Source organism: Cimex lectularius, unplaced genomic scaffold (genome assembly GCF_000648675.2).
Source record: "Cimex lectularius strain Harlan isolate CLEC.00 unplaced genomic scaffold, Clec_2.1 scaffold87, whole genome shotgun sequence".
Taxonomy (NCBI): domain Eukaryota; kingdom Metazoa; phylum Arthropoda; class Insecta; order Hemiptera; family Cimicidae; genus Cimex; species Cimex lectularius.
The window spans coordinates 1,418,328-1,444,688 of NW_019392768.1; the positions used below are offsets into that span (position 1 = coordinate 1,418,328).

Sequence of the window (26,361 nt, forward strand, 5' to 3'; positions counted from 1 at the left end):
AGAATTTATTTTTTTTTGAATTTTTACGATAATATTGATTTCATTTGAATATGAAACTGCCATTTTGTCTAAAATATATACTTGGCTTTACTGTTTTGTTTTAAATGTCACAATTCATGTATGATGGACTTTCATGATGCATTTAACTTTCACTTCCTTAATAATGTATGCTGAGCTGACCAACTTCTAAATGTCAATGTGATTGACTTGTTCTAGTAGCTTGTGAAAATTATTAATCCTTCCTCTTTATTTCTGTATTCGCTCATTGACCGCCCTGATGTTTCTTATATTCCTTTTTCATTATTCTCCCATAAATGCTATTAATAAGCGAGAATATATAAACCGGTAAGTTCTGCTTAATGACACATGAAATTTCTTGCCCCGTGGCTTTTTGTCTACTATTTTTTCGCTTATCCTCTTTTGTATACATTGTTTCGTCAGCGGGGGACAATATTATCAAAGTTATTATTTAACAGAACTTCTGGTATTGCAAATCACCCTTTTCGGATGATTAGATATTTGTGAATGTTTTTGAGTATCGTTTGTATAATTTATTACATTTAACGAAATGAGTATCTGCTGGAATATGAATAATTTGTTGTTTTTTTTGTATAGGCCACAACGTTTTCTATAGGTGACTGGATAATTCGCCTCATTCACTTTTTTTCATATTTTGCGCCTCCCACATGTTGTTTATTAAACTTAAATCACGAATCATAATACTGTATTATGCTTAACCGAGTGTATGATCTAAACTTGAAAGAGACTGGTGGATTCAAACAACAATATCCAATATGTTGACTGGTAGCGACTGGATAATATAACTACGATAAATGCGTTGAGCCTGGAACAATGGCTGAGAACCGAGGTCATTTATTACTAAGCCGACTCAAATTGACCATTTCTACCACACGGTGGTTAACCCTCATTTTTAAAATGCCACTTTCGGTATAACGTACGCGATGTAACCTACCTATCACATTTGTTAGTGGAACGACCATCCACAAAACAAAGCCTGTGGTAGGTATAAATTGTAAGCTTTCGTTAGGCGTAAAACTGACATTTAGTTTTCAACGTTGTTTCAATTTTTTTATAGATAGAAAGGTCGGAAATGTTTTTTATTTAATGATGACAGTGGCTTCGGAGACGTTGCGGCTAAAATTCGTTTTGGTGTAACTGTTATGATTACGGTAGAACAAAAAGTTCATCAAGTTTACAATTTAAATGTATTATGTACCACCATTAGTATTTTATGATGGTTATTTTATTTGGATTGTTTCGGATCTTGCCGAGTACGCACGCTAAATTTTAGCTCTGCATTAAATTTGATTTTTAAGTGGTTAAAAGGAGTGTTTTCAACTTGTGCGTGGGTGGAAATTGTTCGTCTTTTATTCTTCTTCAAAACTTTGCATTGTTCAACAAGAACATTTCAGGTACGACCCTGCTATATTTGTATTTGTTTTTGATTTATTGAATCTTTTTATTCGGTTTGTTTGTAACGAAAAATCTCCTAGCAACTGAGTGCTGAGGGAATTTTTCCATCCGTATCATTTTTCCCTTGTTCTATTTCCCTCTCAGCTGGTTGTTTTTAGTTATCGTGCATTGAGGGAAATTTTCCCTTTTTCCCTTTCAGCTGATTTATGGTTTATCTCTGAAACGGGAAAAATTCCCTTTTTCAATTTTCCCTCTACCAGCTTGTATTACATCAGTGCATAATTTGTTTTTGTTCTAAATTATTGAATTTTAAATTATACTTATATTATTTAAACATTCTAAGAAATAAATGAACCATGGCCCCACCTGGGAAAACTCGCCCACCTTGGAATGGTAGTACAACTTGAAATATTAATCTGAATACCTCGGTCATTCCAAAGGATAATAATAAGCAAGCCATTAAAACAAAAATAGTTCCAAAAGATGATACGTCTTTATCGGATGCGTCTATCTCGAGCGATACAGACCATAATACCCAAATAAAAAGAAAGAAAATAGATCCCATCCAAGGAAATGTTCACCTGTCTGGAAAATTAGAAACAAATCAAAAAACGTCTAATCAAATTGCCCAATATTTGATTGAGCCTGCTAACAAATGCCCTAATCCGGCTGCTGCATACATCATACAGTTAACCGATCAACTAATGAGCATTCTGCATAATCTAACAATAGAACACACCTTCCTGAAAGGGAAAGCAGATAACACAAATGGACACGAACACTTTGGTCCAAGCTCTCCCCAAAGCACTGAAACCTAGCAGATAACATAAAGCAGCCACAGCCAACAGGAAACCAAAAGTCTAACCCTCCCCCGGAAATTGCCAATAACTCGGAAAAACAACCGTACCCTCGGACTAATGTTCGTAATAAAAATGGTGTTAGTAGCTCAGATACCAGCAAAAAATATACAGAAACGTCAAGAGATACATAATCGACGGTAGTTGCCAGGAGAAACAAGGCGCAATCATCAGATCAGGCTACTCTTCAGACGAAAGTCAACAGAACTGAAGTTAGAGACAAAACAATTCTTATGAACCAAGCTCAAGAAGCTGCCGAAACTCAGATGAAGATGGTTTTCATCGATTCGCAGGAGAAAATAGATCCGCATGAGCTTCTCAAGAAAACTAAACAAATCATTAACCCTAGGCATACCCGTGTTCGTATTGATGATATTAGAGTAATGGCGAAAGGGGGCCAAGCAGTTAAAGTCGAAACTCCAGCAGACAGGCAAGCCATTTTGGGAAACGAGGCACTTGGCCAAGCTGGCCTTAGCGTCTGAGCAGCTGGGAAAAGAAACCCCGGAATACTCCTGTTGCGGGTGCCCAAAGAAAACAAGTCGGAGGACCTTAAGGAGCAGCTTTCTGCAAATATTAACATAGACGGGGTTTGGGAAAAAGCGAATATCCGGCCGCTCTTCACCCTAAGATATGGTCCCGGTACTAGGGAAGAGTCCCCATACGAATCGTGGGTAAGAGAAGTTGACCCGCATACGTGGAAACCTGCAACATCTTGATTATCAGTCCTGCACTGTGAAGGACTATACTGGTGTCACTCGCTGCTACAATTGTCAGCTGTACGGAAATGTATCGACTGCATGTTCCAAAAAAGAGCAGGTCTGCGGGATTTGCGCTGGCGCCCATGACACACGACAATGCAAATGCGATACCACCAGATGTGTCCATTGCTATCGGACAGGTATAGTATAGGTAAGCAGACATAGCAAGCATTTCGCAGGGTCCAAGCAATGCGAAGCCCATGCAGTAGCCTGGTGTGCCACAGATCATGGGGAATCAGCGGACACCAGTACAGTCCATAACAGTCCAACTGTTCTGAACAAGCAGACCGTAGACCATGGAGATATGGACACAGACACTGTAGAGGGCACTACGCCATTAGTTGAACAATGATTGACTCACGCCGCGCAATACAAGAATTGAAAATTGGACATGAATACAAAGTAAGACATAAAATAATAATAAGGCCTATACCTCCTCCTCTTGATATCCCGAGCGAGCCGCCTCCACGATGCCCATCCCGGATGTCAACTAAGAGCTCGCCAGAAGAGAGAGAGATGCGACCGTCAAAGATCGTACAATAAAAAGTTCAAGCTTCCGTCTTAAATAAAAAAGCAGAAAAACATAAAGATCAGCCAAAGAAAACTGTAAAGAGCCGAACACGGCTTAGGCACAGTTAAACAAAAGGCCAAGACGGTTATTTTATTTGGAGCTCGTGAGTTGCGGTCTTGTGTGATGTAGGATTAGAAAAACCTTTTCCTTTTTCGTTTTCACCAACGTTCGCCACTTTCGGGCTCAAAGTCTGTGTTTTCTATAGATATGTCACGGTTGTGTGTAGTGTTACAATTGCTCACACAACAATAATTTTCTTGTTGTATTATAATGTTATTTTATAACGGTAAGCATTAGCTCAGCTTTGATTTCAGTGACAACAATAAATAATATATTCAGGACTAGTTTGCAAGACGGGTCGATCGCTAAAAGTGAAAACTTATTACCCACATCCTGCTGCATTGCCGGATGAAACGAAAAATGAGTCATTCCCCCGCTTTAGAATGCATTTTCTATTCCCCATACTTGATACGGCCTTACCCAAAAAAAAAGGTGTGGAATGGTCAAAAAAATCAATTTTACCAATGACTCACAATGACGTGTAACGAGAAGTGAACTGTAAAAATCAGTGATACTAGATGTTAGATGTTGGATACGATAACACTTGAACATCAAATTTTTGTTTCTTTTTGCAAACATGAGAGGCAGGTCTTTTTTTCTATTCAATATGCATGATTACAGAACGAAACATGAATGTTTATATGTTATGGATATGTTTTCTCAGAAAGAATATTTTATTCAACTCTATCGTTCTAGCGTTAAATACCGACTTTCGCGGAAATCGTGTAAATTAATTTTTTGACTGATAATTTCGACGACCTTCTGACTGACATTCCTAGTGAAAGCTGCAACATCAATTTTCTCAAAAGCTGGAGGGCCAATTTTCGTGGTTGATAATTCATTTTAAACAAATTGTCATTTCGTAACTGTATCAAACATTAAAATCAGACTATTATATCCATTTAAAATCAAGGTTCATTCCTGACAAAAATATTTTCTTATTTTATGAATTTTTATGCTAGATTAAAAAGCTGCGTTTGTTATCTTTCAAATGTTATATTTGACGTTCAATCCTTTTTGGCGTTGTTTAATTATGACCGTTTCAATGAGATATTCTGAGAACGACTGCTTCAAAATCGGAAAAATTTTAGGAGTCAAAAAATCAATAAATTTAAATTCAATTAAAAATTTATAATTAGGGGGATCTAGAGGTGCTCAAACGAAAATTCACATTTGTTTCACGAAAAAAATAAATTACTTAGTTTAATACAAAAATATTTAGCTTTTAGAAATTTTTTGGTTGTTGTTTACAACAACTAGCGTTTTTAGTTGAGATAAAAATGTCAATGGCACGAGCGGGATTCGAACCCACGATCTTCGGCTTGATACGCCGCTGCTCTTCCACTTGAGCTATCGTGACCTCGATCCCCTCGGACATCAACTTCCTATCTCAACCCCACCTTACGAGTTTTCCCTCCTTTTTGCCATTTTTCAAATTTCAAATTCAAATTGTGAATTTAATGATTTAAAATGAAGTATACTTCACTAAAGCTCTCCGTGGCCATTTCATTTGTCGTCGAGAATTCAATCCGATTACACGACATTTGAAAAATGGCAAAAAGGAGGGAAAATTCAAAAGGTGTGGTTGAGATGGGAAGTTGGTGTCCGAGTGGATCGAGGTCACGATAGCTCAAGTGGTAGAGCAGTGGCGTATCAAGCCGAAGATCGTGGGTTCGAATCCCGCTCGTTCCATTGATTTTTTTTATCTCAACTAAAAACCTTAATTAGTTGTAGTAATCAATAACCAAAAAATTTTTAAAAGCTAAATATTTTTGTAGTAAATTATGCAATTTATTTTTTTCGTAAAACAAATGTGAATTTTTGTTTTAGCACCTCTAGATACCCCTAATTACTTGACTACTAATTAATTGAATTTTTTATCTCGACTAAAAACCCTAATTAATTGTAATATATTAATTGGTCAAGCGGACCACGAAATTAGTGAATTTAGTTATTGATTACTTTTGCCATCGTTTACTATATTTTTTATTGCAATCTATATAAAAAATGATTTGAGTAAGTAGAACGGCGAAATAAAAATATTAAAAAACGGAAAATTTCAACTTTCAAAATTTTTTTTGCCCAATCCAGGGCCTATTTACAAGAATTGGCGGATACGTTTCCGACATTTTGGAGTGTAGAATCATCAAAAAAAATTTGGTCCAAATCCGTAACGCCAACCTGGTCTTCCCCTTGTTAGTTCGTTAATGTTAATGCTAATATTGAAATGTGACTTCTTCAAATTCAAGTTTTATAAAGAACCATAATAGTTAGCATACCCATTGTTCAGGACAGACTATTTTTAGACTGATAAGATTATTTTTATAGGAATCATCCAAATTTCCATAATTTTTCTCAACTCTTGGGTCTAAAATATATCTTCATGCCTAATAAGTGAGAGATAATTTTCTGAGTTCTTCCACTCTGTTGAAAGAGATTTTATTATCTTTTAACAAAAACGAATTTAGATAACATTGCTTGGTTAAGTGTAGGTCCCGCATTCTAAAAATTTTTTGCATCGAACATACTTTTAAGCACATTGAAGTTTGAATGGACCCCTACCACAACAGTCTAACAGGTACGAACACTCCCGTTCGTTACGAGATATAAAATTTATTTAAAACATGTTAGTTGTTCTCTTTCAATTTCATCGGTTTCTTTTGACGCTCAAATCTCCGAGGAAAACAATACATTTGAATGGATCGTATAACAAACACTTTGAATCGCAATTATCACTATTCCAGGATATGAAAAATCCAAAAATAATTTTCGCAAAAAATATTTAGAGGCTTGTAAAATTTAGCTGAAGGATAATACGGAACATCCAGGTAATTTCATTTATTTCCAGAGCGCCTATTTATTAAATAAATTTAAATTTTCTTGAGTTTCATCCCATGATGCTCATGGTAACATACGGTCGTTAGTGTGCCTCAATCAATGCAAATCTTTACCCCTATATTTAATCCGATAGTTAGTGAAAATTGAGCGATTTCGGACTGAAAGTAATAAGGGACTTAAAACTTCTGACTGTGACACCTCTTCAGATTGCCGGAAAAATGGGAAGAAGGGACACTCCATCTCTGTCTAAAGATGGAAAATAGAAATAAAAAGTCAGAAACGTTCAACTTAACAGCTGGCGAAAATACTCAGCGATAAAAATATCTGCGAGAATTGCCAGGTAGTTGTTAAATTAAAATCTAATTTAAGACAATGATAGGTTGACAATGATATAGATAAATTTTAAATACGAGGTAATAATATCAAAAATCTAAACTTTCCTACAAAATCCGTCAGCCGTCAAATATAAGAAAAATTTAAGCTGTCCGGCAATGCTTATAAATATTTGTGCTTAATCATCCAAGGTACAAACATTTATGTCGAAGGTTAGCGAATAAAGTATTATGTAAAAACCTGTCATCAACTAAGAACAACGCCCGATGAGAACAGACGGGTGGGGATGATCTGCGAAGACAAAAATGTTCACATACCTGTAAAAATGAAATATAATATTAGAATTACACAGAAGAGTGAAAAGTAAGCGAAAGTAAACTTTTTCTAAAATTGTGTGTCGTGGACGAGGAGTCAAACTGCTTAACATTTTTTTCAAGGGGTCAAGTAAGGATTCGAACTGATTAACCACCTGTGGAACCACCTACATTATGGAACTATTATGATCGAGATCAGACTGTAGAAAGTAAATAGGCCTCAAACATAGCAGAGCTCTAATGCTAATTATGGTTCCGGCACCATGGGTTATTGGGCTGCTATTTCTTTGGCTTGTTGATAAGTGTTCGTTTCCTTCTGTACTTTCGTCTCCCGGGACCAACTTTGTTGTTTTCTAATTAATTAAGGTTATTAGTTGAGATAAAAAAGTCAATGGCACGAGCGGGATTCGAACCCACGATCTTCGGCTTGATACGCAGCTGGTCTACCACTTGAGCTATCGTGACCTCGATCCACTCGGACACCAACTTCCCATCTCAACCGCACCTTTTGAATTTTCCCTCCTTTTTGCCATTTTTCAAATGTCTTGGAATCGGATTGGATTCTCGACGACAAATGACCTCCGTGGACATTTCATTTGTGAAAAATGGCAAAAAGGAGGGAAAATTCAAAGGGTGCNTACCACTTGAGCTATCGTGACCTCGATCCACTCGGACACCAACTTCCCATCTCAACCGCACCTTTTGAATTTTCCCTCCTTTTTGCCATTTTTCAAAAGGTGCGGTTGAGATGGGAAGTCGGTGTCCGAGTGGATCGAGGTCACGATAGCTCAAGTGGTAGAGCAGCGGCGTATCAAGCCGAAGATTGTGCGTTCGAATCCCGCTCGTGCCAATGACTTTTTATCTCAACTAATAACCTTAATTAATTATAATATATTAATTGGTCAAGCGGACCACGAAATTAGTGAATTTGTTGTTTTCATTGGACTACTAGTCAACTTACGCATTCGCAGACTATTTTGTTGTCTGCTTGTCAGCCCGTGAGTATGTACGTGCACCTCAGGAAGGAAGGTAATAAAATTTCATGCTCTGTGACGGGATTCGAACCCCCATGGCGGCAAAAACGAGTCGAAATCCCTACCTACTCGGCCATCGCGGTCATTTAATTTCCTTTGTACGGGAATAATGCATACATTTACCTTTTCAAATACATTAGCACTAACATAGAAAGTATGTTTAAGTTTCAACAAAGAAATATTGTCTTGATACTTTTATAATTACCAACGACTTTCCGGCATGATCCAACTAAAACGCACTTGGTTCTTCATTAAGATTGCACATGTAAATACGTTTTATTTTAGTTTATCATAGGTTACTTCAAATTTTAAAAATTGATATCCCGGTGAACGGCCAAAAAAATCATTGCCGAATTTAATTAATACACAAACTTGCCACTTAATACAGACAATTTTTAAATGCAGACGTCACATCGGGAGTGGTCAACCGTCGTCCGTTCACACTTTAACTGTTAACAGATTATCCAATCCATCCTAATTAGTACAAATGAGCCAGTTCGCCCCGCCTTTGAACCAACCGCCATCAGGTGTGATAATCCGGCGAGGTGAGGCCGTCCTCCCACTGGGGACAAGTGTTAGTTTCCTAACTAGTGTCAGAACGGACGCTTGTTGAAATCCTTCAGAAATGGTGGGAATGTCAATTATGGAATGTTGTTTGAGCTCGTGCATTTTGCTTAATATTTAAAAGTACTAAACTTTCAAGAAAATATTTCCTTTCTAATTTTTTCTTTCATTCCCCTTTTCCCATTACAATTTATTTTAAACCTTTTTTAAAATGTAAAATAAGTTTTTGTTAATGAATTTAAATTTATAGCAATAGATAACGCTTAAATGTACCAGCTGTTGACCGAAATAACCCGCCTTCGAACAGCGAGAACACTCCGCTCAGTGGTAACATCATTCGGTTCTCAGTCCTTGACCACTTCGACTCCATTTTTGTTTTTTAGGCTTCACCCTTTTTCATAATTTTTTCGTTCGTTTGTCTTCGGAAAAAGGGGAGAACTTCGTCGATACTCGAGGAAATCATCGTCCCAAGTGATTGGTATCGCCTGTTCTCGAATCAGCCAGAATAGTGGGAATCACTGGCAGAAAATCTCGCTGCTCGACCAACAGAAGCTTACAGGACATCTGGAATTTCACCGCAGGGACTTCGAATCTCCTTCGTCCATCCATCAACGTGAACCCACCATTCATCGACATCGTACTTCAAAATCTGTATTTATTTTTTTCGTTGTAACTTTGCATGCAAGCTTGCTTCATCATTTTTTTTCTTTCACCTCAAATGTCCACAGAGGATAATTTAAGGAACAATTATTAATTTCATATTATTCACCCCCTTATTTTAGATAATTTTGTTTAGTTATACCCAGTTTGTTATTTTAATTTGAGTGTTTTATTCGGCAGAATATATTGGATATTAGTTTTATTTCATTTACTTTGTACTCTCACGTCGAACGATAATATTACAATTCTTCAGGTAATTTCCAAAAGGATTAATAAATTGTTTGCCATTTTAACATTAATTTCATTATTTCACTACTTTCGTGGTCCGCTTGAGCAATATTAATATATGACAATTAAGGTTTTGAGTTGAGATGAAAAAAAGTTAATGGCACGAGAGGGATTCGAACCCACGACCTTCGGCTAGATACGCCGCACTCTACCACCTGAGCTATCGTGACCTCGATCCACTCGGACATCAACTCCCCATCTCAACCCCACCTTATGAGTTTTCCCTCCTTTTGCCATTTTTCAAATGTCGTGTAATCGGTTTGGATTCTCAAGGACAATTGAAATGGCGACGGAGAGCTTGAGTGAAGTGTACTTCATTTTTAAATCATTAATTCACTACTTTCGTGGTCCGCTTGACCAATTAATACATGACAATTAATTAAGGTTTTTAGTTGAGATGATAAAAAGTTAATGGCACGAGAGGTACTCATAAGGTGGGGTTGTGATGGGGAGTTGATGTCCGAGTGGATCGAGGTCACGCTAGCTCAGGTGGTAGAGCAGCGGCGTATCTAACCGAAGGTCGAGGGTTCGAATCCCTCTCGTGCCATTAACTTTTTTCATCTCAACTAAAAACCTTAATTAGTTGTCATTAATTTCATTAACACCTATTTATTAATTTTCATTTTTATTCATTATATATTTTCTCCGCTACCTCCTAGATCATCCTCATCCTCTCAACCGATTACAGAAGTGGGAAACCTATTAGATCGGCTATAGACCGGCATCTATCGCACCGGGTAAGGAGATTTGTTCTTTCAAATATTTAGAAAGACCCCTCCCCCCAACAAATGTTTTACTGACCGATTAGTGACGAAGAGGTTTTATTAGAAGTTGAATTTAGCATATTCTATTATTTTGTTCTAGTATTACACACACATACACACACACACACACACACACACACACACACACACACACACACACACACACAAACAAACAAACAGTTACGTGACTGACTGACAGACAATGCACAGACCAAACCGCTGGATCTAAAGGACTGAAATTTCGACAGTGCATTCCTTCAATTACATGGATAGCCGACAAGAAAGGATTTTATGAAATTCCATCCCTAAGGAGTCATATTTACAATATATTAGCACGGATTGACCAAGTGAACTGAAATTTGATCAACGAGACATTAGATTAGAAAGCCATCCTAGCACTCTGCATCGCATTAGAAAGGTACATTAGAATCCCGCGTGGATGAAGTCGCGGGGTAATTTTTTATTTATTTCTGATGTACCACGTACAAATTTTGCATTCACTTAATTAAAATTTATATCAAATTAGATCATACAGTTAATGATTATTTGGAGATCGTAAGATGCGGTCTGATGTGACGTAGGATTTAAAAAAACATTATCTTTATCGTGCCAACGTTTCGACCTTTATTGAGATCATCTTCATGGCCTTGTATTGCCCGTATTTCAACAAAAAGTTCTCCGAGTGCCCTCTCAATAGGACACCCAATAATGACACATCTACACAGAAACCCAACACTTTGAGCTTCAACACTTTGAGCTCTAACGATGATCTCAATAAAAACCGAAACGTTGGCAGGATAAAGAAAATGTTTGTCTAAAACCTACGTCACACCAGAACGCATCTCACGATCTCCAAATAATCATTAACTAACGGTCACTAAACACCTCACATACCATTAATGTTAAATGCTAAATTTAAAAATTTTAAAAATTTTCATAGTCCAAACTGTTAATAAAACGCACAAATATTCCACAAATTTAACTATTACTCACAAGAAAACTTTTTTTCTGGAAGCCACTTAAGCGCTCTGGTTATCACTTCTCTTATTAGAGTCGCTCTTTCCGCGTCAAAAAGTCTGCATTGAAAGATAATACGGTCCATGACTGCGAGGTTGTTGGGTCAGAAGGGCAACTTGCATCTGGCAGAATATTAAAACGATGAAGATATGATCTGTTTTTCCATGACCTGACGATACTTGAATCACCTTGTAGATTATTGACATGTTACGCTTGACTCTTGCCCATGTAGATGTAAAAAATTCTTTAGTGAGCATGCCTTTCCCTACTGTCTGCCAAATCAATTTTTTTTTGTTCTAGATAAGTTTTCGGAACAAATTCGAAGGATACCTGCAAATTCTCATCTTCCGGGTGTCTCGCCAATAAATCAGCTTTCGTTACCTACTTCACCAGTGTGAGCCAGGACCTTACTAAATACTATATTGCATTTCTGCTGATTAAGACTTAATAAGACTAACCGAATTCTATCCACCAAGGACATACGGTTGTTACTGTTGGCGATCATGTCGATATTTTACTGTCATATAATAAGCCATTTCAAACATATCAATATCGCCAAAAGTTCAGAAGTCGGTGTAAGTAGTAATAGTGTTTTTTTTTCAATCTGGCTGTTCTACAAGAAAATTTAGTGGACGGTTTGACATTCAGAAGACATTCATTTTGCACAAATTGGTAAAATCGAAAAATGTTGAGATAAAAACTAAAACAAAGTTTACCACGAACTGCTGTTTTGCTTTGCAGAAGGTGAACATTTAGCATTCAAATATTCGTATAATGAAATTTTTGGAACGTTGTCGCTCTTGTCTCCAATTGTTGTTGAACTCGAAATGCTTTTGTTTCTCGCTTTCCGTTTGTACAGTGCGGACAGGAAGTCGCGCCGGGCAAACCTGTTCTTCGTCCGAGTTTCGTGCGTGGGCGAACTCCGATTTTTCTCTCAGGCCGCGGCCGGTCGAAAACAACGCCCCGCCAATGTAATTCCGATGAAGATTCGGTCGCACGTGTTTTTGTAGTAATTTCCCACCTGGGGCCGGTGAGAATTATATTTAGATTATTAATGTATTCAAATGCTAATACGGATCCGATTGTAAATTCGATTTTGAACGTAGCACTTTACAGTTGAACAACCCCGACTTTTTTTTCTGGCAAAACTCTAAAAACAACCTTTCCTAAAAACGTTATAAATTACAAAAACTGTATTAGAATAATTCAAATGTAATTGACAGGCCATCAATGACGATAACATTACAATTCGTGGCCTGAAGGAATAACAATTTAAAATATTTATCTTCATCACTAATTTTCAGAGTTATTGCATCTGTAGTGAAATATTTACCATATATTTCTAAACACCAATTGTTCTTTAATACACGAACTGTTACAATGATGATAAAAATATAAAAACTGATACTTTTAGATAACCGCTTTATTATGGTAACTCGGTGATATTTGTTTATCATTTTGGTCTGCTTGTCTTTTTTGAGTTGGTTTCTGGTTTGTAAAATAGTGAAATACTGAAACGACAGATCAAAATGATAATGAATTTTCACATTATTCAATGGCGAAATTTTCTGATCGCTCTATGGTAGAACGTAAGGATTGAATGAGAGAGAGAGGGGGGGAGATATGATATGGGATATTATTACCAGGCAGAATTAGTCCTTCCAGACTTCTGTTACACACAATGGTGGTGCACTCAAAAAAAAAAAAAATAATAATAATAATAATAATAAATTCACTACTTTCTTGGTCCGCTTGACCAATTAATACATGACAATTAATTAAGGTTTTTAGTTGAGATGAAAAAAGTTAATGGCACGAGAGCGATTCGAACCCACGACCTTCGGCTAGATAGGCTAGAGCAGCGGCGTATGTAGCCGAAGGTCGTGGGTTCGAATCCCTCTCGTGCCAATAACTTTTTTTTCATCTCAACTGAAAACCTTAATTAATAATAATAAAGCCAATCACGATTTTCCAACTCAAACGATAACAGATTATCATAAAAGACAATAAACCCTCAAATAGACAAATAGCTAGATATAAATTTGATATTAGATACAGAAAACAGACACAGAGACAGTGGAAAATAGAGAAGTTAATGATTGATACAGGAATGAAGAGGTCTTACTTTGAAATCGGGAGTGAGAGCGTGAAAAAGATAAATTAAGAGAACTTAAGAAAGAGAGAAAGGATGATAGCTCGAAATAGTTACTTATTATCCGAAAGAAAAGGAAAGGATAGAAACAGAAGTGAAAGAGGTACATACTAAGAGATAGATTTGATATTAAACAGGAAGCAGAAAACATATAGAAAGAAACAGAGGAAGATAGTGAAAGTAAGTTAATGGTAGATACAGAAAGAAGAGGAAGTATTATGCAGATCAAAAGTGACAGTGATAAAGAGGTGAAAAAACAAAATTGAAGAAAGTGGGCGCATGAAAGATAGAAATAAAAACATAGTACAAACGGAAGTATATATATATATATATATATATATATATATATATATATATAGAGAGAGAGAGAGAGAGAGAGAGAGAGAGAGACAGGAGAAAGAAACGGAGAGTGAGACAGTTAATGAGGTACAGAAAGAGAAAGATCGGGGAGAGAAAGGAGCGAGACCCACAGACGGAGCCACCCACAAAGTACGAAATATCAAGAAGAAATGTTGGTGAGTAAATCAGGACGGAAAATAAATAGGTAAAGATGAAAAGAATATTACAGAACAGAAATAGATAAGTAAAAAGAGAGAGTGAGGCAGAGATCGCCTGACCAAGTTTAACAAAATGAAAAATTTAACCACGTACACAAATAATTTTTATATTTATAATTACTTCGTTAACTTGCGTATATTGACATACAGAAATATAAAAAACGAAACAAATTAGTCATCAATAATAAAATAAAGCGCCTACATTTAGGGCGACTTTTTACTTTCGAATTTTTAGACTGCAATTTTTGAACAAACTTTGACAAATTTTACTAAAACAAATCCTAATTTGCACTAAGCATAAAGAAGAAGGGATCATGTATAATTTAGAAAAGTTTTAAGTAATAACATTCATGTCAGCGGATAAACAGTTGGATCCTTTTTTTTCTTTCTTCTTCTTTATGTACGTTCTTCTTCAGGATTTGGGAAAAGTTGGTGTTTTTTCATCCATAAATCCTGTCAAATAAATATTCCTAATGTAATATATATAGAGAAAGATGTGGCAGGTATGATAGTAGTGATGAATAGTTCATACAGATGTAGATAATGCGATAGCAAGCGGACCAGATATGATCAGTACGAACATTCCAAGCTAAGCTGAGGCGCACATCTCAATGATGTCGGTTATAAAATAAATACAATGTTAATAAATGTCATAACTAATGATTCTTTACGAACTGAACAGTAAAAACATGCTATTTGGTAATATGACGATAATAGGTATAAAAAACTGAGCACAGAAGTGGTGTTTTTTTTAAGTTAGAGTTGTTTTACGATTTAATTATATTATTTATTAATTTGGGCCAAGCAATAGGAAAAAATGGACAAGTGACTTTATGATTTTTTTTAAATTAACGAAGAAACTCATCATGATATATTCGTCATTTTCTATGGGAATAAATCCATATATTAATCGATTAAATGATATTAATTTAATTAAAGGGTAAAAACATACAGAATAAATATACCTTTAAAAAATATCTAATCTCAGAAATTGCCAAAGAACTTTTAATTAAAAATAAATATTATGACATTTTTTCTAATCATTTTTACAGTGAGATTTATTTACATGAATAAATTTGACTAACTTCATAGCCGACTAAAGAAGACTCTTTTGTTTTACAGAGGGTTTTAATTAGTTTATCTGGTGCCCGAGCAAGTATAAAACTGTCCAAACCCGTTTTTTTTTTCATCGAGACCATCATGTTTTCCTATTTCTATCCTGCAGGATAAACTACAAAAGAGTTATTGTTATCAATACAAGTCAGAAATACAATTTAGTCATTATTATATTACAATGAATATATGACAAATGAAAGAGAAGTATGCAAAATCAAAGTCAAATGGAATAGCAGTAGTTTTTACTCTCAATTTATTGTTCTCTCGCTTTTTTCTTTCTTCTACTCTCTGTCACTCTCACTCACTCTCTCACTCCTTCTTTTTCTCTCTCTATCAATCTATTTACGAACACTCTATCTATCGTCTAACATCTAAGATTCTAACGCTCTATCTTTCTAGGGATTTTCTAGCTTTCTTTGCCTTCTCACTGTGTTTGTTTCGTTTTAAACATATTTCCTGTTTTTAATTTTTCGTTTTATGTTTCTTTCTTGTTAACCTGCTCTTTCTTATCTTTCGTTTTTTCAATTTCAATTTCACACTGCACCCTTCTCACACTGCCTCGACGTCTTTTTACATTCTTTGGCTTTCATCTTTCTTCATATTTATCCAAACTCATATCTGTTTCTTTCTATTTCTTTTCCGTTATTTTAATTTTCTCTTTCTTTCTCTATTACCCTTCAGTCTCCTTTTATGGTTCTTTCTCTCTCTCTCACTCTCNTCTCTCTCTCTCTCTCTCTCTCTCTCTCTCTCTCTCTCTCTCTCTCTTAAAAAAAATAAAAAATAAATAAATAAATAAATAAATCTGTTTTGTTTTTATTAATTTGTTCTTATTGTAATTTTGTTTGGTATTACATTCCTTTCATTATATTATTCCGTTATATTATATAATTTTATTATTATGTGTACGATGTATGTTTTCTTGTGTGGTGTTTAGTCACCGTTATTCAGAGATGGTGAGATGCGGTCTGGTGTGATGTAGGTTTTAGACAAACATTTTCTTTATCGTGCCAACGTTTCGATCTTTATTGAGATCATCTTCAGTGCTCAAAGTGTTTGTTTTCTGTGTAGATGTTTCATTATTGGGTGTCGTGTTGAGATGGCACTCAAGGATATTCTTAGTTGAAATACAGGCAATACAAGGCCCTGAAGATGATCTCAATAAAGATCGAAACGTAGCACGACAAAGAAAATGTTTTTCTAACCTAAAACCTATGTCACACCAGACCGCATCTCACGATTTCTAAATAATGTATGTTTTATGTTGTATATTGTAAGAGTGTATTGTATGTATTTATGTATGTATGTATGTGTGTATGTGTATATATTGTGTATATGTTATATATAATTATTATTATATTATTACATTGTTAATATGCCATTGTTCTACAATTAAATTATGACTAATTGTTCTATTGCTCAGCGATTTTTTATATATTTGTATTGTTTGTTGTTGTTGTTGTTGTTGTCCTTAAGGAAACTTGTTTCCATGATATAATAAAATTTTTCTTTTTTTCGTACTACCTCTATCTTTTCTTGTTTTCATACACGAACATACAGAAATTATTAGTATAACAATTATATTAAGTAAGGAAACATTTAATTGTAGTTTTTTTGACGTTCTGGTAATTTAGGTAATTTGCATATATTTCGTTGTTTTAATATATTTTTTGATGAGAAAAGCAATTTCTTTGAATAAATGTTTGCAATTTAAAGTATATATGTATCGTATATTGGATTAAAGGGGAGCTATTTTTTTGTAATTTACTTGTTTCTACATAAAGGTTTTATTTAGTATGGGTAAACTTGAGATAGCTAGGATTTGTCAAATCGGCGTTTTTCAGATGATATCCGGCCGAAATTGTTCTGGATCGTAAACTGACATGTCATAATCATATCTGAATGGGTAATCCCGGGGAGGAGCGGTCCGCCCACGCGTTCTATCAGGTAGCACAAATCTCCTGGAGACCGGTTCGAATCCATACATCCTGATTTATCCACAAGAGATAAGACTTGGTTCTTGCTCCGCTTGCCGTCCCGGTAGGGCCGTTTTGAAAATTCAAATCCCGAGGGAATGAAGTCCTCACGGCACCACTTTATTATCATCCGTTCCCCCGTTCTGGTGGATGAACAAACACGACCAAAGAAAAAAAAATATTCCCACGCAGTAATCATCTCGTTTTATTCATCCGGAGCATCTACTTGGCTATTCATAAAAAAAGATAAAAAAAATCTAGTTTACTTTAAAGCCTAAACAAGTTTCAAGAGGTATCTGCTGTTAACAAATATATTTTAATCCTTTGGCAGGAAGCGGAGCGTGATGCCCCAAGGGAATGGCAATACGTGTTAACAAGGATCAACCGTCGTGTTCTGCCAAATGGCAGAGGTTACTCGCCTAAACCCGAAAATATTCACCTCAATACCAATTTTACCTCCAAAATCGTGTTAGCCAAACACTTATTACAACATTAAAAAATAAATAAATTGTGTTTACATTGATATTTTTAGTTGGTCTAGTAGGAAATGTGTGAAATGACTATTGCTTAAAAAAAAATGTTTGTGTTCTTTAACATAGTTTTATTCAACTACCGTTACTACTATAAACCAATTAATTCAAAATAAATTTAACACAAAAGAAAACAAACAACTCGAAATTAAAACAGCGGTAGTAAATGTTTCATTCTAGGCTACTTTTCTGACTATTTCGTCATATTTTATATCTATTTTGTTTATTTGCCTTATTTTAAGTTATTTCGTTTTAATACAGAATCTCTGGTTTTTCTATTTCTCCCTTTCTCAGTCTTATTTGATGTCTATTAGTTTTTCTATCACGCTCCATCTTCCTCATTAATTTCATCTTTCTGTACCAGAGTCTTTTTCCTCTGTCTCTGTTTCTCTCTGTCTTTGTCTATCTCACTCTCTCTTTCTCTCTCTCTCTCTCTCTTTCTCTCTATCTCTCTCTCTCTCTCTTTCTCTCTCTTGCTCTCTCTTGCTCTCTCTCTCTTGCTCTCTCTCTCTCTCTCTCTCTCTCTCTCTCTCTCTCTCTCTTTACTTGATCTCTTTTAGTTTTTTTAACACCCACCAGCTTCCTCATTACTTTCCTCTTTCTGTATCAGAGTCTTTTTCCTCTGTCTCTGTTTCTCTCTGTCTTTGTCTCTCTTACTCTCTCTTTTCTTTCTCTCTCTCTCTCTCTCTCTCTCTCTCTCTCCCTCTCCCTCTCCCTCTCCCTCTCTCCCTCTCTCTTTCTCTCTCTCTCTCTCCCNTCTCTCTCTCTCTCTCTCTCTCTCTCTCTCTCTCTCTCTCTCTCTCTCTCTCACACACACACACACAATTATTGTGTTATTTCTATGCAATATGTTCAATAACAATAAAAGAATCATTTTTCCTGTTTTTGATAATATAGACAATATACAATAATATCCCTGTCCAACTCCCTCACTATTTCCACTTTCTGTACCAGTGTATTTCTCCTCTCTCTCTCTCTTTCTCTGTCTCTCACTCTCTCTCTCTCCCTTTTACTTTTCTTATTATTTATATTACGTTATTATTCTTTCATCCCCCCCCCTTTCTTAAATTTTCTTTTTTCCTCTCTTTCTCATTCCCACTGTCGATCTCTTTAAGACTTCCTCGTCTTTTCTGTATCTATCACTAACATACTTTCATTAAGTTTCTCTCTCTCCTGCTTTCTTTCTATTACCAAATCTATCCCTCATTATTTTACTCTTTCTGTACATTATCATTTACTTCTCTTTCATACCCTTTTCTTTATTTCTCTGCTTTCCTTTTCTTTGGCTTCTTTGTAGTATTGAATATCTATTTCTTGCTGCTAACCTTTCTTTCTCTTTCTTAAATTTTTTCCTTATCTTTTTCGTTCTTTCACTCTTGATTTCAATACTACTTCCTTCTTTTTTTTCTATACAATTACCATTCATTCACTATCTTCTGCCATTGCGGTCTGCCTGTATCTTTCAAAACTCAAATCTACAACTCGGTATTTTTCCACGAGAAGGCCTTTCAACGAGAATATGGTCCCCAATATCGAAGAATTTTTAAAAACAATTCATTACAACCATTATTTATTCACGTTGACCCACTTATTTGTACTAAACTATTAAAAGGTAAAATTGATCTAGTAAGAATGACTGATGAACGGCCGAGTTAAAATCCGATCTATTCATTACGGATTAACCTAAACGGGTGTAGGTAGATGGAAAAAACAATAAATTACATGTAATGTGGAATATAAGATTTAAATGAACGTAGAACAATAATTTCATTCAATTCCAATTATTTTTATCTACAGGTCCGTGATTTATAACGTTGTACAATAAATTTTAATGAATTTACTTATTATTCTATTTAATATTAATAAATTTAATCAAATCCGGGCACACGGTGAACTCAGTTTCACGGTGAGGGTTTCAATATCCTTCTGATCATCATATTAATCATTCATGCTTTTTTATTTAAAAAATTATAAAAATAATAACAGGCTGGGTTTATAGTACAATTATATGAGGAAGAGGTAGGTAGTGTGAGTTTAATTTTTAATTTACAGTTACGGCTCCTATTGCATCTAATCTCTGATAGGATTTATTTTTGATGACAACCATCTTAGACAAAAATAAATCAGTAATTAACTCTCTGTTTAACAACATGAGCTACCGGTCATTTACAACATGAATATCATGATGTAACAGCGATAATGCAGTAATCTTCGATATGCTAGTTGTATGAGTTTGTCATCAAAAAATCAAATCAAATCCGAACGATCATAGTTTATACGATTTTAACTAGCAAACTAAAAATACCGACATCTTATAGGCCGAAACTGCTAATTCTGAATTGATAGTACGGTTTGTAAACCATAGAGAAAACTATTTTCCTAAATTCGGTAAAAAAAAGTATCATTTCCCGGAAAAATGTAAGTGGTTAGAAATATATGTAGACATTTGAACAATTAATGTAACAACTCCAATTAATTATTCTTTTCATCTGTGGTTTTTGGTTGAGATGAAAAATTAGTGTCAGGAGCGGGATTCGAACCCACGACCGTCCCCTAAATGGGTTCGAATCCCGCTAGTGACACTGATTTTTCACCTCAACCAAAAACCACAGATGAAAAGAATAATTATTTGGACTAATTAATATGGTCAATTATGGCCCCTAAACAAATATAAATTAATGTAACACCCTCAAATTTATGTAACTATATTCTTGTTTATCATTCAATACTTTTTACAGTATTTTTAATACTTTTATCAATTTATATATCTAAAATTCCTGGAGGACAAACTCTGCGAAGGAGTAATCATTAACGGAAGTAAAATAAAGACGCTAATTTGAACAAAAGGATCTTCAGTGAGTTCACAACAGAAACGACAATTTTTTCGTTATATCGTAGATTATATCGTCATCATAGGGCTTTAATTCGAAGAATGTTGAAATATATCTGGAGAGCAAGAAACTGCATTTATAATAAGATTAATTAAAATTAGGTGAAGCTCAGTATTTAGGTTACATATAGCTTGTAAAGGAAAAGCCACCTGAGCCTAATGTCTCTCCCTTGTGGTAAAAGTTAGCACTTTTATTTTGAGTTATCTATATATATACAATTTAACAAAGCTTAACTAATTTTACCTTTATATTCTAATGTACCTGAGGAAAAAATGTAATTTCCTTATTTATTTTAATAAAAAGGGACGTGTACTTATAGTTATGTGTAACCGAGATTCTGAGCTTCACCTAATTTTATTTAATCTTATTACAAATGCAGTTTCTTGCTCTCCAGATATATTTCAACATTCTTCGAATTAAAGCCCTATGATGACGATATAATCGTCGAAAGCTCGGCAAAAACTTAAAGAATTGTCGTTTCTGTTGTGAACTCACTGAAGATCCTTCTGTTCAAGTTGTTCAACAAGCAGGTCGATACATAATCTCATCTTTAAAGACGCTAATGTTAAGGATTTAGAAGAATATTGCGATAAATGGAACCTTAATTTTATAGAAAAAGAAGAAGAAGAAAAATAACTTTATTCTGGGACTGGTATCCCCTAAGAATAATTTACATGAAATAAATAAAGGAAGTTCCTTCTATGAAGTTAAAAGTAAAAAAGATGGAAATCTTGGAACATTGTATACCAGAAAGGCAGGCCAGAAGAGAAAATTATGAGAATATTAAACAAAAATAACAAGTGTTAACGTGAGGTCTCTGCTTGGAGGGAGAGGAGGTGATTATACAGGTGGGATTTAAAGGAGGAAAAGGAGGCAGCGTGACGAATAGAAAGGGGAAGGGAGTTCCAGAGTTTAGGGGCTCGGATCAGAAAGGATCTTTCGAAGGTATGGGTTGTATGTTGCGGAAGGATAAGGTCGATTGAGCGGGTCTTACGTGTGAGATGTGAGGAGTTGAATTGGAGGGATTGAATGATGTAAGGAGTGTGGATGGACTGGAAAAGAAAGCAATCTAGGAAATACTGTGCACGGAAGGAGAGGAATAGCCAGGAAAGTTGGGAATACAACTCCGACTCCCGGGATCTTTACGCAACAATTCATAATACGCTTCAATCGCGCGTTCTCCCCCTCCGAGAGACCACCGTATGCCAAACAGCTATAATAAGAAGGGAAGTATAAGGGAAGATACAAGGAGTTTGCGGGTGAAGAAAGGTAAGGGAAGCCAGGACCGACGAAACAAGCTGAGGGAGGCGTTGGAATGGCGGGAAATGTGAGAATGCCAGGAAAGGTTTTGGTCAAGACTACTGCTAGGTTTTTAACCGAAGAGCAGAAGGGGATGGGATGGTTATTTAGCATGAGAGGTGGAATGCTGGGGAGGGAATTGAGGAGTTGCCTGGATCCGATAATTATGGCGGTGGATTTGGACGGATTGAGGACTAGGGAATTTTTATGGGCCCATTCGTTGATTGAGTTTAGGTCTTTTTGGATCTTGAGAATGGCCGAGTGAACATCGGAAGGGTGGAAGGATATGTATATTTGGGAGTCATCGGCATATAGGTGATAATTACAGCACTGGATGGAGTCGAGCAGATCATTGATATAAATGGAAAAAAGGATAGGAGAGATGCTAGAGCCTTGCGGCACCCCAGATTTTAGAGGGAGGAAGGAGGAGGTTAGCCCATTGGGAAGGGAGACAGCTTGGTGGCGATTGGTAAGGTAGGAGTGGAACCAACGGATAGTGCTGGCGGAGAAGGAAAAAGATTCGAGTTTACAGAGGAGAGAAGAGTGAGAGACAGAATCGAAGGCTTTAGAAAAATCAAGAAGGACAAGTATAGTAAGTTTCCGTTGGTCTATAGCTAAGTGGAGGTCACTGGTAATTTTTATTACTGCGGATTGGGTGGAATAACTTTGGCGGAAGCCAGATTGGAGGGGGTTGAGAAGAAGGGACTGTTCAAGGTGCCTGGAGACTTGTGCTTGGAATAATCTTTCTAGTGGCTTGGACAGGTTTGAGAGGATGGAAATGGGACGGTAGTCTGTAGGGGATGATGGGTTAGGGGTATTATTGACAGGGTGGACAAGGGCTTTTTGTCAGGCTGTCGGAAAAACAGAGAGGAAAAAAACCTTAATTTTATACTAAAAAAATACCAAATTGTGGTCCGTCGGCGAGGAGGAGATTTAACAAAATTGAAATATAATTCTTCAAAAGTGAATGGACTGCGTGAACTGTTACAAATATCAAGTTGTTGAAGAAGAAGTATTACTGCAGAGATGTGACCGCAGCGCTACGTATGCTGCTATTTGTGGCGCAAATTAATGGCTATCAAGAAGACCTACAGAAAAAGACGATGGTATCCAAAATGCGTAGCGGTGCGCAGTTTTTTAAAAATTGAGCAAATAAAAAAAGTTCAGAAATACTTCTTTCACAAACTTTTCTACCTGCCAATTAACACCCCAGACTACAATTTAGACATTGAGAGGTCGGTCACCCCGCTTTGCAAATATAGAAATATATCAGAAAAATACTGAACCATCACCTGGCAAGTAGGTGAACGCAATTACTGGCCGACGTTCAAATGAGCAAAGGCAAATTATGGTATAAGGAGCTATCGGAGTTAGACTGTACGGAGTATGGGCCAATAGGGATAAGCTCCTCTAGTAGTGACCCGGTTAATATAGTGGGAACAAACAGAACGATCAGGTAATTCGTAGAAATAGCATCACAACTTATACGCAAAACTGGATTTAGGGAAAGGTCAAAGCTAAATGATTTTCTCTAATCTGAAAATCTATGAAGTGTATTTGGTTTTAAGGGCGTGGTAGGTTCCCACACTTCCACACGGAGTACACCTACTCGGCCTACACTGCCAACCTTGGAAACCGGACCGCGTCATCATTTGCACTTAGTGCTATATAATAGTTTTCATGAACTGTAAAATTAATGCACATCTTCTCGATTAAATAAAACATTCATTCGTTCATTCAAGTCTACATTTCAACATAAACTAGTTTAATCTACCTAGAATCTAGAATTTCAACTCTTTGTACATCTACATCTAATTTCCGTCTTTTTGTCTCCCTGTAAGACAACCTATTAACCTTACATATTTAAAACAGTTTTTTATTAACATAATCAATTCTATGGGTCTGTACTGTCTATGTATGTCTGTATGTCTATGTACAATATTGTAGTTTTCAACTAACAATTATCGCTTCTCACTAGAACTTCATTGATTATGATATTGCTACTGCGCAGGGTTAGTTGTGCTAAACTATTGAAACTTAATTCTAATGAGAAAAGGGATGAAGGAGGTCAAAGCATAAAAAACTTTTATGAAAAGTTAATTAGTTCTAAAAAGTCTATAAAAAGTAACTACTTTCAATAAAATACATTTTATGTGATATACTTTTCACTCCCAGTTGGAAAAATGAATCTTTCTAAAATCTTCTGAAGAACCCAAATGACTCGAAAAGACAGTATGTGACATTTTTAATGAATTTTACAAAATAATAAACTTTTCAGTTTCGTTATCTGCTGCTGTTTTTAGATGTCACTTCTTGTAATGATTGATTTATTTAAAACAAAGCGGATGTAATGATTTTTTTTAAACGAAGGTTCGCAACAGCAGAGGTCATAGATTCGAACCCGGGACCTTTTCCTTACAATGATGAGCGCCGTGTCAACGCCTAAACTCATGTAAACAGCTGTTAAGAGCACACATTACAAGAAGAAGAAAATTCGGGTGGCAGTGCGATCACGCTAAACGTTTTTAGTGACTTTTGTTTTCTATCATTCATACGTTTTTTGATTTTTAAAATATTAAGAGAACAAATTTAACTTTTGGAGTGATTATTTTGTATTAAATTAAGAAAATTAAACTGTGTACATAGTAATACAAAAAATGAATATTCAAACATAAAAAAGTTTTACGATCTTATAACTGTTGCACACACCCTCAAAACGAATAGTTTTATTTTTGTAATGGAGGACAGAAGTTGTCCATTTCCATGTTATACACTTTTCTCGCAAACCCCCATAGCATAAACTTTATCTTGAAAAGAAAATCGTGGCATCTTAATTATTAAGATTAATAACAGCCTGTATATATATAAACTTTGCGAGAAACAGCAACGAAAAACCACATGTTTTGCCATTCACCTTGTTGAAATTTTCAAACCAAATGAACATCAAAAGCAGATTAATTGAAATAACAACCACTCCACAAGAATAAAATATAAACCTAGTTATACATAAAGAAGCTGCACCTTGTTACTGGAGAAATATTTTAAAAAATCCGAAAAAGTGGTTAGTAATCTAACATACCTAATCCATAATATTCACTAATTTCGTGGTCCGCTTGACCAATTAATATATTATAATTAATTAAGGTTTTTAGTTGAAATAAAAAAGTCAATGGCACGAGCGGGATTTGAACCCACGATCTTCGGCTTGATACGCCGCTGCTCTACCACTTGAGGTCACGATAGCTCATGTAGGCGTATCAAGCCAAAGATCGTGGGTTTGAATCCCGCTCGTGCCATTGACTTTTTTATTTCAACTAAAAACCTTAATTAATTCTAATCCATTATATTTAGTGGTCTATTGACCAAATTATTTCTTTCAATTAATTAAGTCACGATACCTCAAATGGTAGAGCAGCGGCGTATTCAGCCGAAGGTCGTGGGTTCAAATCCCGATCGTGGCACTAACTCTTTCATTTCAACCAAAAACCTTACATAAAAAGATTAATACCTATTTAATTCTGCACGGACTGAAATATCCCATCATATGTAACTTCGCAGAAGTAGTTACGATAAAAAAACGGAGAAACCAGTTAACGAGGTCAAATCATATATAACAATATTGCTACACCGACAGAGATTTTCGAAAAGTTATTAATAAAACGAAGAAAACCCATTGAAGATAAAAAGAAAATGATCCTAAAACACCAAGTTGGATTCCGAACAAGATATGTAACAATAGACCAAATTCACCGAGTAACGGACTTAATAAAAAAAACCCAAGAAAGAAAAATTTGTTTTGCTATCTTTGTTGATGTCTTACAAGCTTTTGACAAGGCCTGACTCAGCTCAGTAAACTAAAAGGGTTGCTACCAAAGCAGTATGTAGATAGCATCAGTTACTTTCTAACTGACAGACATTTTAATGTCAAACACGAAGATATTCAGAATTAAAAATATTAAAGGATGGAGTGCCACAAGGTCCACTATTTTACTTCTTATACACCAGTGATTTTCCCAAAATAGTCGGTGTAAAAAGTGCAACCGTTTGCAGATGAGAAAAAACACTTGTAAAAGCTAAACCAATGGAAAAAATGGAAAATCAGCCCAATTAGCATAAATCTATACGTATAAATTTTACAAGAAGAAAAGTGGATCATGTTCCATCTCTCACAATTGGTGGAACTATTATACAATACAGCGGCACAGCTGAATGTCTGGGAATAACCTTAGACCCTTAGGACAGAGCAGGAGAAGAAAGGAGAAATAGGTTTACTTATACTGGTTGACAGGTCACAACTCCAACCTGACTAAGTTAGTCCTAAAACCTATATCGATATATGGTATTCAACTAT

The 26,361-nt window shown here is 35.6% G+C and overlaps 1 protein-coding gene and 1 long non-coding RNA gene across 13 annotated transcripts in view; one reads left to right on the forward strand and one right to left on the reverse strand.

Moving 5' to 3' along the window:
• LOC106667815 (protein eva-1 homolog C) overlaps window positions 1–26,361 on the reverse strand; it is a 618,009-nt gene that overhangs the window by 383,555 nt on the left and 208,093 nt on the right. The window lies entirely within an intron of this gene.
• Window positions 1,253–11,880, forward strand: LOC106667822. Its single transcript, XR_001340655.2, has 3 exons — window positions 1,253–1,433; window positions 10,371–10,448; window positions 11,793–11,880. It is a non-coding gene; the product is annotated as an uncharacterized LOC106667822 (long non-coding RNA).